Raw genomic sequence first — 15,988 nt, 5'->3', positions numbered from 1 at the left:
AGGATCATGATTTTTAATTATACTTTTGACAATTCTAGCTATATTCAGTTTGCCAATATTGTCTGTTTCATATAATTCAAGAATAATGTTGAAATTCTAATAAATTTTTAATTTTCTAAAGTTTTAAGTATAATATTGCCAATGGGTGGTACATGTACAATGAAACTTTGGACAGTAATACAATAAATATTCCAAAACATATATGCAGTAATATAATTCATTTTAATGAAATATTATGTTAACTCTGATATGCCCCTGAAAACTATTGATGGTTTATTCAACGGAAAAATTTTGACATATAAATAAGTAGTTTGGAGAGCGTTTTCCCTGTTGTGCATTTCAAAATGTACTTTAGGCGTAAAAGTGTAACGTTTACATTAATAGATTAATAATTACCAATTTAAATTGTTCTATTTATGAATTGCTTGTATTGGTAGGATTGAACAAACATTTATTTTGCTACTTAAAACAAGGAAACGGCGAAAATTATCGTATTGTTGATTATAAAAAGTCATACATTTGCCTAAATCAGTTCTTAACATCTGAGATAAACACAATTTTATATAAATTGCATACGTTTCTAGAATTCTAGTGTTTTTATTTTTTTTGTTTTTGTTTTTTTTTTGGGGAGGGGGGTGAGTTTTGTGTGGAATATTCTCAAGATCAATAAAAAGATTATCTTCAGGTCATCTAATTAGAAATTAGAACAATTTATATATAAAAAATAATGTTTTTCAATCATATTGTCCCAAATCGTACAAATTGCAAACAGCAATATTTACAAGTAGGTATACATACTAATCTTTTTAAAAGTGTAGTGATAATCAATAAGTGCTAATAAAAAAGTACATGATATAGTTGTTACATGTAAATAGCGTAATAAAAACAATTACCACAGCAAATGGTTGCTGATAATTTTGATTTAACAATCACATAGCACTTTGCACATATATTTTGTATGTTTACATGTCCTCATATGTAGTTTCCATTTCTGATTGTCCTAACGCCGTATACGCCACCTCTCGTGCTGTACCATGTAAATCATCGTAGTGTTGAGTCATTCCATGGCTCTTTGTATCAATGTTTTTGTCACCAGGTTTGCCGGTTTGGCGGAAACTTCCGCGTGTTATTTTGAAGCAAACAAATATGCCCACCATTATTAATAACAATCCAAATACAGAAAAACAGAAGACGAATACTACAGATAAACTCGTTTTTGCAAATTCATCCCCTAAAAATAAACAAAAAACAATGTCAGAAAATGGCCACAACCATCTTTTTTTGTGAATTGATGGAAACAAAATTTCTGAATATTTTAGGTTTAGAATCCTTTTTTCAATTTAAAAAAATAAAACCTTCTTAAGAAAATTAATATAATCGACATATGGCTACACCCATCCAGTATTCTAAGGAGGACATATTAGCTTATTTTGCTTCTACCTTTTACTGTTACTCTGATATCATCGAAAAACGAAGAACAATTGATACTGTTACAACTCTGCAACTGGAACAAGTGATCCTCTCCTGGGGTCAATGGTCCGAATTCGACATGCGCTAATTTGCCCTCTCCTGGATCGGTTATGTTTGCAACTACTCTCCAGTTTGCCCCTTCCTGTAAGGACAAAATAAATAACTGTTCGAGTCCTCCATCGAACTCTGAAATCCACGTTAGATTTATGTAACCATTGGTCATATAATACACAGTGACGTTGACGGGAGGACAAGGCTTATCTGTAAAATGATATCATAAATAGAACTATACTACAAACCTATCTTGAATAACATTGAAAAAAAGAACGAAACATCACAGTATGTAAATAACTTATTGGTTAATGTGAAAACTACAGTACACAGGTAAATCGAATACCACTTAAACGATTGAAATATCAACTAACGTAAAAGTTATCACCATACCCTCTGGAATAATTGTAATTGTTGCGACTGTTTCTCCGTTGTACATCAATGTATAGTTTCGAAAATGATTCCGATCATACATTTCTATGGTACTTTGTATGCAATGTTTGTAAATAACGTCGCCTTGCAAAATGATTGTACTGTGATTCAGGAGAAACCCATGTGAAATTGGATAGCTCTGGAGCAGGATTTGCAACCAATGGAACAGTTACTTTGACTGTGATATTGCTTCCACTTTTTGAACCATATATCGTTTTGAAATATACAGAGTCGTCAATTCTAGGTTTACCTAAAACATTGGTATGGTAAAAATGTTAATATGAAAAATAAGCATTAATGTTTTCGTAGTTGAATTTTTATTACTAAGACTTTTGCTAGCAAATGTGTGTGTATTCTTACACAGTACGTTGATTTTAAACATCTCTGTGCTGCTGTTGAATGCTGAAGATGATCCAGCACAGATATAATTATCTGAATCATAGCATTGGGATGATTCTATAGCGTAGTTCAACCATTTGTCAACTTGCTCCTCAAAAATAATTTTAGAATTTCCCTGACCCCTAATCAGACGAATAGTAGGAGGCGGGTTTCCATCTACATAGCATGATATTTGCAATGGCGTGTGTTGCTTTTCTTCCCAGTCAGAAGTCATCACGTCATTTATAAAGATAATTGGTTTTTCTAGGTCTATAAATATAGATGTATATAGTATATATAATTACCGTTTCCATTTAATTAGTATAAAGAAATGCGATCTTTATTACAAATAAATTTATCCATGAAGAGTTCTTCTTACTAGCATAGAGTATGGTTGAGTAATTTTGAGGAAAGGTAATAAAAGTTTATTGGCATAACTTTAATGACATTCTGATAAACATGTAATTTGCGAATCTAAATAAATAAATATACCTGTATCTAATTAGTGTAGCCGTACAAAAAATTTAAAAAGTTTGTTTGTAAAATACATTAAGTTGGCTTGACGTGAACTTAAGAGTAGAATATAGAATATTTTTTTTTCAAAATAATGATTAAAACTTGAATTGAACGTCAAGAGTGATGCTTTTGTTTATCACTGTGTCATTTCCCCATTTCGCTTCACAAAGTAACACGGAAATATTCCTATTTAGGCGTTGTTGCTCTAATATTCCTTCCTTTGAGATGACAGAGATGGATCCTGAAGAATCTTTGTATTTCCATGTTTTGTTACAGGGTGGGTTACAATCGACTTTACATTGATATGGACCGATTGTCTGCCCTTCTCTTATGGTCAGTGTATAAAACCTGTTCAATTTGGGTTGTGGAGTCAATATTATTTTCAATGGTCCGTCTACGGATAATACAAATAAAGACATTTCAAATTGTAAATAAGCTTTACAATTATTAATAAAAAATCTTTCTCTTCCCCATCTCTCTCTCTCTCTCTCTCTCTCTCTCTCTCTCTCTCTCTCTCTCTCTTCAATAGTTTATACCAATTGTATTGATGCGGTGTCTTACACAGAGGATTGATCTGTACCGTATCGCTTCGATACGACTCCAGTTCCATTGCTGTCGCTTCACACGAGTACCGATTGTATTTGTGAGCTCTGGTGACTTGAAATCTAAGGGTCTCATCGGTTTCTCCATCCATCTTTGTGTCATTGACAAACCAGGTGTAAGACAAGGTGACGAGCTTTGAATAGTAGTCAGGGGCAGATGTTGAATTACTGGAGCATGTCAGCGCCACATACGTATCTATCATTTTGTCTGTATCTCCATTAATTTTTGGTTTTGAAGGTTTATCTGTAATTACGTAGTTTCATAATTTACCACATCAGGAAAACTTACTATCTAACCTTTAAGATTATAACCAATTCAAGCGTGAGAAATAAGACTTCACACGTTGAAAGGTATCGTACGTTAGACCATTGTGTTTTTTTCATTTTTGTATTTACGGTATCGATTTTTTCTAACTTTTTTTTCAATTGGAGTCAACAAGCAATTGTCTGAATATCAAGAGGAGCGGGTAGGTATGGAAATTTTCACTGAATTTGATTTTAAATTATTGAGCTAAATTCCTTTGTTGCAGCTGACTAAAAAAATACAAATCGTATATGCAAAAATACAATTTTTTTTTTTTTAATAAGGAAGGTGTTTAAAGGGCGCTGTCTCTCTTTTATACATTTTATTTAGGTCAAATTACTGTCCAAAAAAAGAGAATTTAAGAAAAAAAATCAAAGTACTGAGAGTACTGAAAGACGGGGTCTTGAAAGTTTGAATTTGTAATTGTCCTGGATTTCCTCGAATATGCTTCCAAAATTTATGAGTTTGAATAAGTTGTTACAATCTATGTTAATTCGGCTTTTTTGCCATTGTCTGATACATTGTCTAAATTTTACTCAATCCCGGCCTTCATAATTGTAGAAAATTGACACAACGGTATTTTATGTTAAATAAGACCCCAAGGGAAACTTTAAAAAATTACTTCTAACCAGGAAAATCAAACAACTACATCAAAGTAGATAATTTCAATCATTAGATTTATTTAATTTTGTGATCCAAGGGATAATCCACAAGTCGGACGGTATCCGTAATAAAAGTTTTATAACTACTCAAAAACTCTAAAACTGCTGAATTAACAAACAAAGTGAACATTTGTATACCGATAATAAACACAGGCACCTGACGTTAGAGATATTTTTTTACAATAAGATTCCAAGAACTTTGACAATAAAAAGATTTGTCACGGTCGCCATTTTGGTTTTTAAGACCGACTTATCCGACACAGTTTTCTTCATTTGCGATTCATGCAAAATTAATAGGTAAAAATAAATCCGTTCGCCACTTACTCCTTTTTTGTGTAAACTCGTGCATCATCTACACGAATTACGATACAACCGTTCCTTTCATTAAACATCGTACTCCTAAAATCAGAGACATAAATAATTCAACTCCGCCATTAGCGTGTAAATTTTACGGGACCAACCTTACTTTGAGAACTACAAGTGCAAAGAACTCTTGTATAAGTCATTAAATTTGAACCTGATAGTGAACAAAAACCTGTAAATATTTTAAGCATGTTTTATAAATGAAATATTTACAATAACTCTTTATTTAGTTTTTAAATAACCTTTTTAAAACTTGTTTTTTCACAAAGAAATGGTAATGCATTACTTTACTCATGTAATGGTAATGTAATGCATTACTTCAAGAAAATTAAGTAATGGTAATGGTAATTTAATGCTATAATTCATGAAGTAATGGTAATGTAATGCATTATTTTACAATGTAATTCACCCCAAGCCTGGTTCCAACTAAGCCGGAAAACATGAACATTAACATTTAACTTGGTTATTCAATCCATAAGATTGTTTATATTATATGATGTATAACTTATAAGTCTTCCATGTATAATCTATTATAGATTTTGCTTACAATGCATGGTTTAAAATTTAATTCAGTTTAATCAACTAAAGAGCCAACGAACGCGAAGGCAAATTCAGACTTGTTTTTATTTTCTTTGTACAAAATTCCTTTAGAGACAAACAGCAGTCATACCGCAAGTAGACTGGAAGCCAATGAAACACATATTTAATTTGTAAAATCTGTGTATAATCCGTCCCGATTTTAATTTAGGCTTGCGCATGAAGTTTGGTAGTATTAAGATGAAAGATTGTCAAAATAAACTTCACAACTTTTAAAAAATGGTACATTGCGTTTGGGAACTTTAATTTCGATTCCACCATCAACCACTTCTATTGATTAATGAGCTCGTACACGAACTGAATCGTCAACGGCGATGTGCATTCAGTTACGTAACTCATTCCACATTTGAACCCGAGCAAGAATATTTTGATCAATAAAACTATTTGTTTATTTTCTAAATAGAATTTTGTTAATACACAGAGGACTTCAAAAGATTCTATGCGTATTTTTATAATACATATTTACTGAAATGCGTGAAATCTTTCTGCACTATTTTCTAACTTGTAAACTCAATTCATGTTCTACGCGTGCCTTCCGGTTTGAGACTTCGGCTGACAGTTAACCAATAGACGGGGTCACGTGACCCCGTCTAAAAACACGATTTAAGAGAAATCAGGAGGGGGTGGGTGGTATGTTTTTCATAATGCAATGTCTACGTTTTAAGCTTTCATTGTTTATTTATATATACATGCGTAGAGTATAATCTGTTAGTGGTATAAAATGTATGAAATCTAAAAACGCGAGTGCATGCATATCTTTTGTATAATTTTAGCCAAAAGTATTTGCCCGATGCATAATTAGCTCGCATTACACTTTCTTCAATGATTTATCAACCAAGACCGCGTTTTTGGTTTCACACTTTTGGAAAGCATCTTCCATCAAAATTAAAATCGCCAAAATTGAATTGCCTCATACAATTTGTTAACATTCGACAAATCTTCATTTTTATGCATACTCGGGCTAGTTTATAAAAATAAAAAAAGTGGGTTTTGATTGACTTATTGAAATTTATTGTTGAAATGTCAATTTGGTGAGCAGTAACTCTGATGCAGGCTTTCACTGTAAGATTGTATTTATTAATAAGTTCATGTATAAGATGTTTTGTTGACTATAAAGCATTTTGATCAACAAAAGAAACTAATCAACAAAACTCAATTTAAACTCATCACTAATTGATATAAAGATTTCACATGTTATTCTTCTTTTAAAAAAAAAAAAATAAGAGCTCGTAGTAAGTTAAGGTTAGGTAATCAGCGGGATATATATATATATATATATATATAGAGAGAGAGAGAGAGAGAGAGAGAGAGAGAGAGAGGATATCTATATTGTGTGATTTTATATTTGCTTTATCTAACGAGTTGAAATAGTATATATATTCGCGAGACTTGCCGAGCGAATATAACCATTTCAACGAGTTGAATAAGGCAAATATAAAATCAGACAATTATAAATGTTTTATTTATCTCATACAATTTGATTTATATTATGAAGCTTTTGAAACAGTCTCTTATATGACCTGAAGTGATTTTTCTTTTTTCAAAGATTAAAAACGATGAGGCAACGTTATGTTATGCGGTTATTGTGACCTTGCGCAATATAATTTAGTACGTCATTTTTGAGATAAATCTGACTGTTTTACTGTAAGGTTTCACTCAAACAAACTTTGAAATTTTTTTTAGCTCCATATAATTGTTCTTAAAGGTTATTCATTAGATTAAATGGAAAAACTGACCAGAAGACTTGAATAATCAAGTTTGTTGACATACACAAAGTTGTGAATGCTTGTTAGTTTGAATTGTCTTAAACGAGGAACAGTTGTTGACCAGCCTAATGATTTGAGATGGAAAAAGTGAATAAGGATGCTTACTGGTGGTGGAAAGTCTTATGAAACATTATTTTGGTAAGTTCTTGTATATTAACACAACCAGTACGCTCTGTTTTCATTGCGTCGTCAGAATGAACTCCTTGGTACATGTAGTTGTGACGTAATTTGCAGTTTCATAAACTACACAAAGAAAATTGAAAGTTTGAAGGGGCTAAATTTTACAAATATCTTGACAAACAAGAAAAAAGTATTTTGGTTAAGGTTTAATATAACTTTGCAAAAATAAGGGGGGGAGGGCTAAGCCCCTTCCCCGCCCCCTCCAATAGCCCGAGTTCTCACGCCTATGCTTCGCCGTTATGTGTTTTCCTTCGTATTTGTATTTATCTTTCAGCAATTCTACACAGACCGTCCGCTGTGTCGGACGGGATTTTTTTTTCTCGGGCTTGAAATTTTAATACAAAGATGTAGTTGCCACGTTTAGATCCCGTGTTTATATATTATTTTGTTTTTATACAGTATTTAGTTTTTAGTTTAGAGGTAGTTTTGTAGATGTATTTCTTCTTTTTATATGTAGTTTTTATTTTGTTGTCCTGAAGAAGGGACGGGTTGTCCTGAAAATTTGACAATATTTTACTTAATTGTTCGTGTCGTTGGTTTTTTGTAGTGCTTTATATATATATATATATATATATATATATATATATATATATATATATATATATATATATATATATATATATATATATATATATATATATATATATATATATATATAGCATAGGTTGAACTTTTTACTAAATACGGTATGTGCATATACCTTCTCGGTATTTCAAGTAAGACCTAGTTGTTAAAAAAAGAATGTAAGGGTCATTGGAAACATTGATCGGAATATTTATTAGCAGCTTTTAAGTATAACTATTCGATTTGTTTGATTATATTATGATGAAGAACATATTTTACTTCTGCTTACGGCAGATATTCATAAGTGTGATCAAGTATTTGATCCACAAAACTCAATGAAGTGGATAATGAAGAGTACCACAAACGTATTTTCTTTCATCTAACTTATCAAATGAGATTTTCATTTGTATTTCAATCATTTTCAGATTATACTATCTGATGTTTTCAAACTCTACAATCCCAACATTTTTGTTAGCTGATGCTTAAACAAAAGTACTGTCAACATATACTAATAAAATAAACTTACCCAACACAATAAGAACAACGCCCCCTTCCATCCATTCAGCTTCAGAGGACACTCCCCCGGCATAATACCCAGAATCCTCCAATGTCGTGTTCCTTATCATAAACGCGATATTGGTTGAATCATAAGGCCTTGTAAGATAATTGTACTTGGTTAGATGCCTATCCCTTTCATGATACTGAACTCCACTGCTTTTTATACTGAAGATACTTCTGTTGACTTGGTATGTGTGATAAACGTGATAGAAACCGGAAGATGGAAAATATGGAGCTATCCATGTTATATTGACATTGTTTCTCCTCTGCGTTTTTACTTTAGAAACTGCAAAAAATAAATTACTACAATAAAATTCACAATTTACAAAAAGGTATATAGAATATTATCTAAACAATGATATACTAAATCATCGAAGCTACGAGACCGTACCATTAAGTATATACCTGTTACAGGTATGTGGTAAACTGCTTCTGACTTTGAAATATTTCTTTTATGGCAACAGTTATATAACAATTAATTTCTTACAAATTTATTCCGTCTATACAGGCAGTATTGTTAATTCATAGGCTTAATTATACATTATGGTACTCATTCTATAACGGATAATCTAAATATTAGTTGAGATATTTGAATTTAAGACCTTATCAATCAGCACAGGCATACAATTACATTGATTGTCTATCAAACATCAAACATAACAAACACTATAATGTCTAAAATATAAGAGATAATGCTAGCCAAAGAAACAACGATTACCATAACTTGAGTAAATTAAAGTAAGAACACTCAAAAAATATTTTACAAGGAACTATTTTTGAAATGTCAGCGTGAATTTTCCAAAGGAATATTTTGATCTTTGGTACATGAACTGGTAACTTCAAACCCATCAAGCACGTGAAAAAGCTTCTCCAAACAGCGCGTGCCAATTCGTGACATGAATTTAGTATAACTAAAATATCAAAATAATGAAGAGCACTTTAAGTTAAATTGAATTTAAACATAGAAATGAATCGCTACAAAACATGTCATTTAACCCAAGTTACACAACATTAGTTTGTAAACATATCAAGAAATACTTTCCTGCTTTTCATACATGCGCTGTATATATTAATAGGTTTAGATAAAATTGATGTTTTAAAACAAGAGAGAGATAATTTTCAAAAAATAAACTGTACCTCTGAACGTCCTTTCACTGTCTTCCTGCTCCAATGTCAATGATCTTAGTCTGATGTTGATTGCTTTATAGAACAAGGCGCTTCTAACAGTGTACTGTGTATCGTTAACCCGAGTCCAGCTCCTTGAAACTTTATCCAACGTAATCAATACATCGAACTCAGAGGGACCAGGAGAATGGCCCCAATTGAATATAACATCGCCAGACACGAACTTTGATGATATTTCTAGACCTAATAAAAAGAATTGTGTGCTATATTGAAAATAAAATTAAACGCTATACAGTGTGCAGATAGGCTGATTTATAGAAATTAAGGTATCTCATTCCTCACGTTTTGATTGCATTGCGCAGATGATCATTATTTTTCAAATGAATATGATTTTATTTATTTAATCATAACAAAATGATTATTTGTTCCTAATTACACAACATTCATAAAGAAAATTCATTTGAAGTCAAGAAACAAACAAGTTTTCTGGGAAACTATTTTTTCTTGCGGAAGATTTTTCAAGAAGAAAATGAGAGAAACAAGCAATTTTATTAATTTTCAACGTACCTTTCTTTTTATCATACTTTATTCATTATTCACATTTTTAACATCTGATAGGTTTGTAACGTATTCTATAGGTTCTGTGTGACATGCACAAAAGTAGATCTTTAGAAAGTGATAGACGTTTAGCATAAAACTGTGGAAATATTTAGAAAATGTCTTGATTTTCTTATGCCAAATGTTGCGGGAATTGTACCTTTGAAGCCATATATTTTAAATTTGACATCACTGACCCCCATGGGTTTTTTTTTAGGTCAAAAAGATACTGATCACATATCTAGGCAAACTGGATTAACCTTATGAAATTCTCTATATTCAAATATATTTTTTTTAATTTCAAATTCTACTTATGTTTTCCAGCCCAATACGGTTTTTTTCCTTTTACTTAAAAGTGAATTTAGATAATAATGAATCCAAGCGTTTGCATTAATCAATCTATAGCTTTAGAAAAAAGTTTTAAATCACCAATAACAAGAAATCACACATTCTGACGGATCCAATTCGCAATGATAAATGGGAGGCGTTTAACAGTAAATTTCCTCGGTTATCCCTGGCTAAGCGGGAATAGAATAAATCCTGGTAACTGGCTAAGTCTATCACCGTTATTTTTCAATGTTTTGTTTGACCCAGTGCATCATATATGTATAACCTTCGATCGTCAATACTTTATGTATTGATCGTTCGTTAAGATTAATCAGATAAATTTGATTCAAAAGTTTCTGATATAAATGGAAATATTTTTCTATTTCACTTTTTTTCATATACCTTCAAATATATTTTTTCGATTATCGTAAATTGTAAAATTTCTAATTTGTCTGTTAATAATATACATTAAGAAATTACATACAACATTTATTAAGTAGTGCATATTTTAATTTTAAATATCTACAAACATTAAACAACAGTCAATAGAAGTATCTTCAATATAAAAGTATCAACTTACCTTGAATAAGCAATAACAGTTCAAAACTAATAATACACAGAAAAAGAATCATTTGTATTTTATAGACGATATAGACACACTGCAAATCTGTATCAGGAATTCAAACCATACGCCAAAATTGTGATTTGATTCAGGAAGAATCCGAGGAAATAACGAAAATTAACAATAACAAAAACTTCCCCCTTTTCATGCAAATCATGAAATATAGACAGACATATTAACGGAACATTTTAAACGGAAATATGTATTAACATATCAAGAGTTTTTGAAGGATCAATATCATGCTTTCAAACTAAATGATTTTTTCATAAAAAAATTAATTGATAGAAAAATCATTTCCTGATTATAAGAAACATGACAATTGTGCACCATAATAACTAAAAACAGGAATACAACATCGGACATGGCTTAGTAAAATCTTAAGGACGGCGGTCCCAAATCATTTTATCAATAGATTTTGTTTTATCTTAAGTTTAATACAGTGTTGATCAGTTTATGGTGTGTGAAAATCATTAAAAAAATTACAAGATCATGGACTTTTTTATTTCACTGGGGGTGTTTCAAAATTTGTGCACGAAAACCCTTAGATATAATAGAAAGTAATAAAAAAAATAATTCAGGGGTGTGGTATAAAGTCTGATATTTTTAAAAAAAATTCTGCAATAAATGTTTTACTCTAATCAAATTGTAATATCAAAAGTCAATACCAATGAACAAAAAAAATATGTAGGTTGGCGACATAAATGTTTTAAGGGGTTGTGTGAATGTTCACTGTGTGGTTCATTTTTCTTCAGAAATATCATTGAAAAAAAGACATAATTAATTATGGTTTGACGTTACATTAACTGATATGCATAAAATATTGTAAGGTTATGGTATAAATTCAATATCTACCCGATTTAATACTGCTAACTGGCTTTAAGTGTTTTAGGATTTATAAACCATGAAAATATATAACGGAATCGTTGCAAACAGAGACAATTCGGACTGATTTGTTTTTCTTAATCTTTCTCCACTGAAAATATTCTGGCATCACAAATTACGTTTAGCAGAATGAAAAACATTTTCTGTTCTCTCTTATTCTGATGTATGTTATACGATAGTCATATTAATAGCATATGCATGGATTTTTGCGCAGAGGTGCGAAATCTTAAATGAAGTTTGTAGTCCTAGAGTGCAACAAATCATTCTCTACGTAAAATCTAGATGTATATTCTTGTTACTTAAGAAAACGCTAGCCGTCACAAATTGTTAACAAAGAATGTAAACTACAGAACGAGTATTTTCTAAGGTTTTTTTTAAAAATAAGTTTTAAAAGTATTGTTTTCCAGGATGCTCATTTAATCTATTTAGATGACAATATATATTTATCCATATGTTCTGGATATCTGGATATCTAAATTAAGAACAGAATAGATAAGAAGAAAGAGGTAGTTTGAGCAGAGGAAATATGAACCGTTCAGGAACTGTTTAGTTAGGATTTTGTAAATACCGAATATGTCATATCTGAATAGGTTTATCAGCATATATAATGATACGATGAGGTATTAGGGAATATTACTAGTGCGATTAAAGGTAATTTGTTGGGATTGGTTTAATTGTAATTAGTAATTTAATGATCTAGAGATTAAATGCCATACACTTTCTTCTGAAGTCATTTAAAAAATATCAATCGATTGCTTTAAGATACCATTCTAGAACCTGAAAATTGTTTAAGCTGAAAAATTCAAACTTAGAAAAACAAGTAACGCCAATAAACTAAAACATTACGTCATTGTCCACGCGCCTGCATTAGTTCATGATTGTGATTTATTTAAGAAATATATTGTAGATAGTAACATTTTTATCTACAGTTAAAGTGTACCTAAACACATCGGCACATCAGTCAGAAGAGTAAAAGTATCCATGAAATGAAACATATTTGTAAATAAATCCTAAAAATGGGTATATATTATATGTCAATACTACGTTTACAAAATACTATTTCTTTTTTACAAATCCTAAAATATATTTGTAGGATGTATTCTATACCCTTTCATAACTTGCGTTTGCATTCTGCTTCAATAAAATATAATTAGTTATGCACAACAATTCTCGTTGATTCATTCCATCTTTTCATTTCTTCTTCTTTTTTTTTACTTTAGGATTTTCAGCCCATTATTATTTTCAATGTATCGGTTTTGATACAGTACTTTTTGAAAAATCGTGTCTCTACGGTTACATACATTTTCCCGTAAAACTACAGATTTTCAGCTCAGTTAAAATGTAATCCGACCACAATAGATTTGATAATAGAGAATCCAAATATAAACAATAGAAATGACGGTCTAATCAAGAAGGAGAAAGTCGATATCGATCATCTTCGCTATCCAAAGGTTTTTGGTCCACTGTGCTCCCCATAAACCCTTGGCGGATGTCAACACGAAAACTTGGTGACAAGCTCCGTTTTATGATTGGATGCAGCTGCAAGTAGCTGATCCAATCGCAGTACTGGTAAATATAAACTTTAAAAGGAAACACAACTGTGATCTTTGGTAAACTATTCGGTGCTTTAAACAAGTTGAGACACAAGTTCTCGAGTACAGTGCCTCCCCAACGATAGTCTAATCAGATCGCTTTAGACACCTGTATGTTTTACTGTCAATGAACATAGTTCTACAAACTTGTTAAGGCTCGCGTGATAGCATGGGAAGTAAACATGGCGAATGTAGAAGTTGCATATCCAGTTAGTATATATGATCCTGCTTATGGTTATTGCTTTTAAGGGTTCAATGAGCTGTGTTTTAATTAGTTTCGTTGGTCTGCAATATCCACGACAACGATACCTGGTTTTATGACATGAAAACTTTCATATAAATCGACGTCTTTTTCACTCCCGGTACAGGTCCTTACAAACGCTATCAATAAAACATTCCATGCTTCCCTAGGTTATGACTTCATTCGTATTTAATAACATCGTTTATTATGTTCCGATATTCGGTAGTCAACATGTTTTCAAGTTGTATTAATGCTGTAGTGTGTATATAACCCGTTGTTTAATTCGATTAAAATGTAAAATGGAAGGGGTGCAACTCAAGTTGCTCTCTAGATAGCGCTACCACATCACCGAGTTTTCGTAATGGGATCCGCCAAGGGTTTATGGGGAGGAAAGTGGACCGAAAACCCTAGGCTAGTGAAGAAAAGTGTGTTTATAAGCAAGTTTTACTTCATTGCCGTGTCTTCGGCGTTGGTTAACATTAAAGATCTCTTGAAATATAATAAAACAGGGAAATATACTTAACAAAAACAAGAGGTTAAGTACAACTTGGAAATTTGTTATTTTTTAAAAAATCAATGGCGAAAGTACAGTGGACACTTTACAAAAAAAAAAAAATAATTAATGGATTTTAAATTAAAATCAAATAGGATATCAAAATAAAATAAAATCTCTAAAAAAAAAAATAAAAATTATTTTAGAACAAAATAAAAATAATAAAAAACAAAGAAAATATTTAGAGGTTACGTTACTTAAGCCCTTTCTATTATAAATGATAAAAAAAGTAAAAATTCACATGTCATATGAGAGTTTGTTTTTGTCATTTTGCCTGTAACAAGCTGTTGTCAAACATATACTTATTCGAGTTTATTTTTTAAGACCATGGGTTATTTTTGAAACTTAGAAAAAAACAAATACTAAATCTCACATTTTGTCATCAAATGAAAATGATTGCCTTTATATTTTGCGATTGAATGCAAGTTCCCCAGAAGTACGTTCCTATATACATGTATATATTAAAAGCAATGATTGTTCAGAATGAGAAATAAGCTATTGATTTTTTTTTAGGTTTTTAACGTTGCTAGCTAGGAGCAATGATTTTTTAACACTTTGCACAGTTTTCCGTAATTTCATTACAAATAATTTATTAAAATAGAGCAATCGCCTTGAAGAAATTTTAACATTCTAAGTCAATAGGGTACAAACTTTTTACATACTTATTTTTATATGATTTCCACTGTCGTAAGTCTTGTTTATAAAACTCTCTGTAGATCTCTATCTAGGTCTCGAGGTCGCGAGAAATGAATCATACCGGATGTGTTCCCTTCAAGTAGAATTTTCCACGGTAATCAGAAATGTTAGAATTAAAAACAGATTGACTTAGTTGAAAAAATATATTAAAGTGTAAAAATCTAGGCAGTTTGATAAAAGTCGAATTTTACGATAAGATATTTTCAAAATCCTTCTTGATTACTTTTCTGCAATAAACACATTATGCCAATTTAAAAATGAACGAACTGACATCATCTCCTTTTTGTACGCTGACATGTTTTAAACATATATATAGTGCAAGTAAGTCACTCATCTATCAGCTAAACACTTACTTATATTGAAACGAAAGTAAACTTCATCTGATTAGGAAACCCATTCATGACGCTGGACAAACTATAGATTGCTATGCCGGCTACATGATATTGCAAATGAGTTACTCCAAGATATTGTAGCAAGGATCACGGATGAAATATTGTTGTCTTATTAAAATCTAAGCAAGACATAGTTTTCTACGCATATCGCTGTTCGAGTTGTCAACAAACCATAGTGAATGCCAGAACCGCTCTGTGGAATACATTTGTTAAAAGAAAAATGCTTGGACACGTTAGTTCTCTCCGGGTAATCCGGCTTCTTCGCACACCAATGACCCCATTGCATTAACATCCCTTTCAACGAGAGATATTAAAATAATTTGTAGAACTTGCTTATCAATCGTTGTCAAATAAATAAAGTTCAGTTAAAAAAAGAAAGAAAGATGTAATTTGAGTTTAATTCAGCTATTTAAACCACTTGCTTGTGTTATTTCATGCCATAAGAAATTAAAAAAAAATAATGACATTAGACAGGGTTTTAAAAAGGTGCACTCGTTTACACAACATCCCCATGATCT

The 15,988-nt window shown here is 31.2% G+C and overlaps 1 pseudogene; it reads right to left on the bottom strand.

The window, feature by feature from the left end:
• On the bottom strand, nt 1–11,210 carry LOC128172366 (uncharacterized; annotated as a pseudogene).
• Between the last annotated feature and the right edge of the window lie 4,778 nt (nt 11,211–15,988).

Source organism: Crassostrea angulata, chromosome 2 (assembly GCF_025612915.1).
Source record: "Crassostrea angulata isolate pt1a10 chromosome 2, ASM2561291v2, whole genome shotgun sequence".
NCBI classification, from domain to species: Eukaryota; Metazoa; Mollusca; class Bivalvia; order Ostreida; family Ostreidae; genus Magallana; species Magallana angulata.
This window is presented reverse-complemented; position numbering and strand designations above follow the sequence as displayed.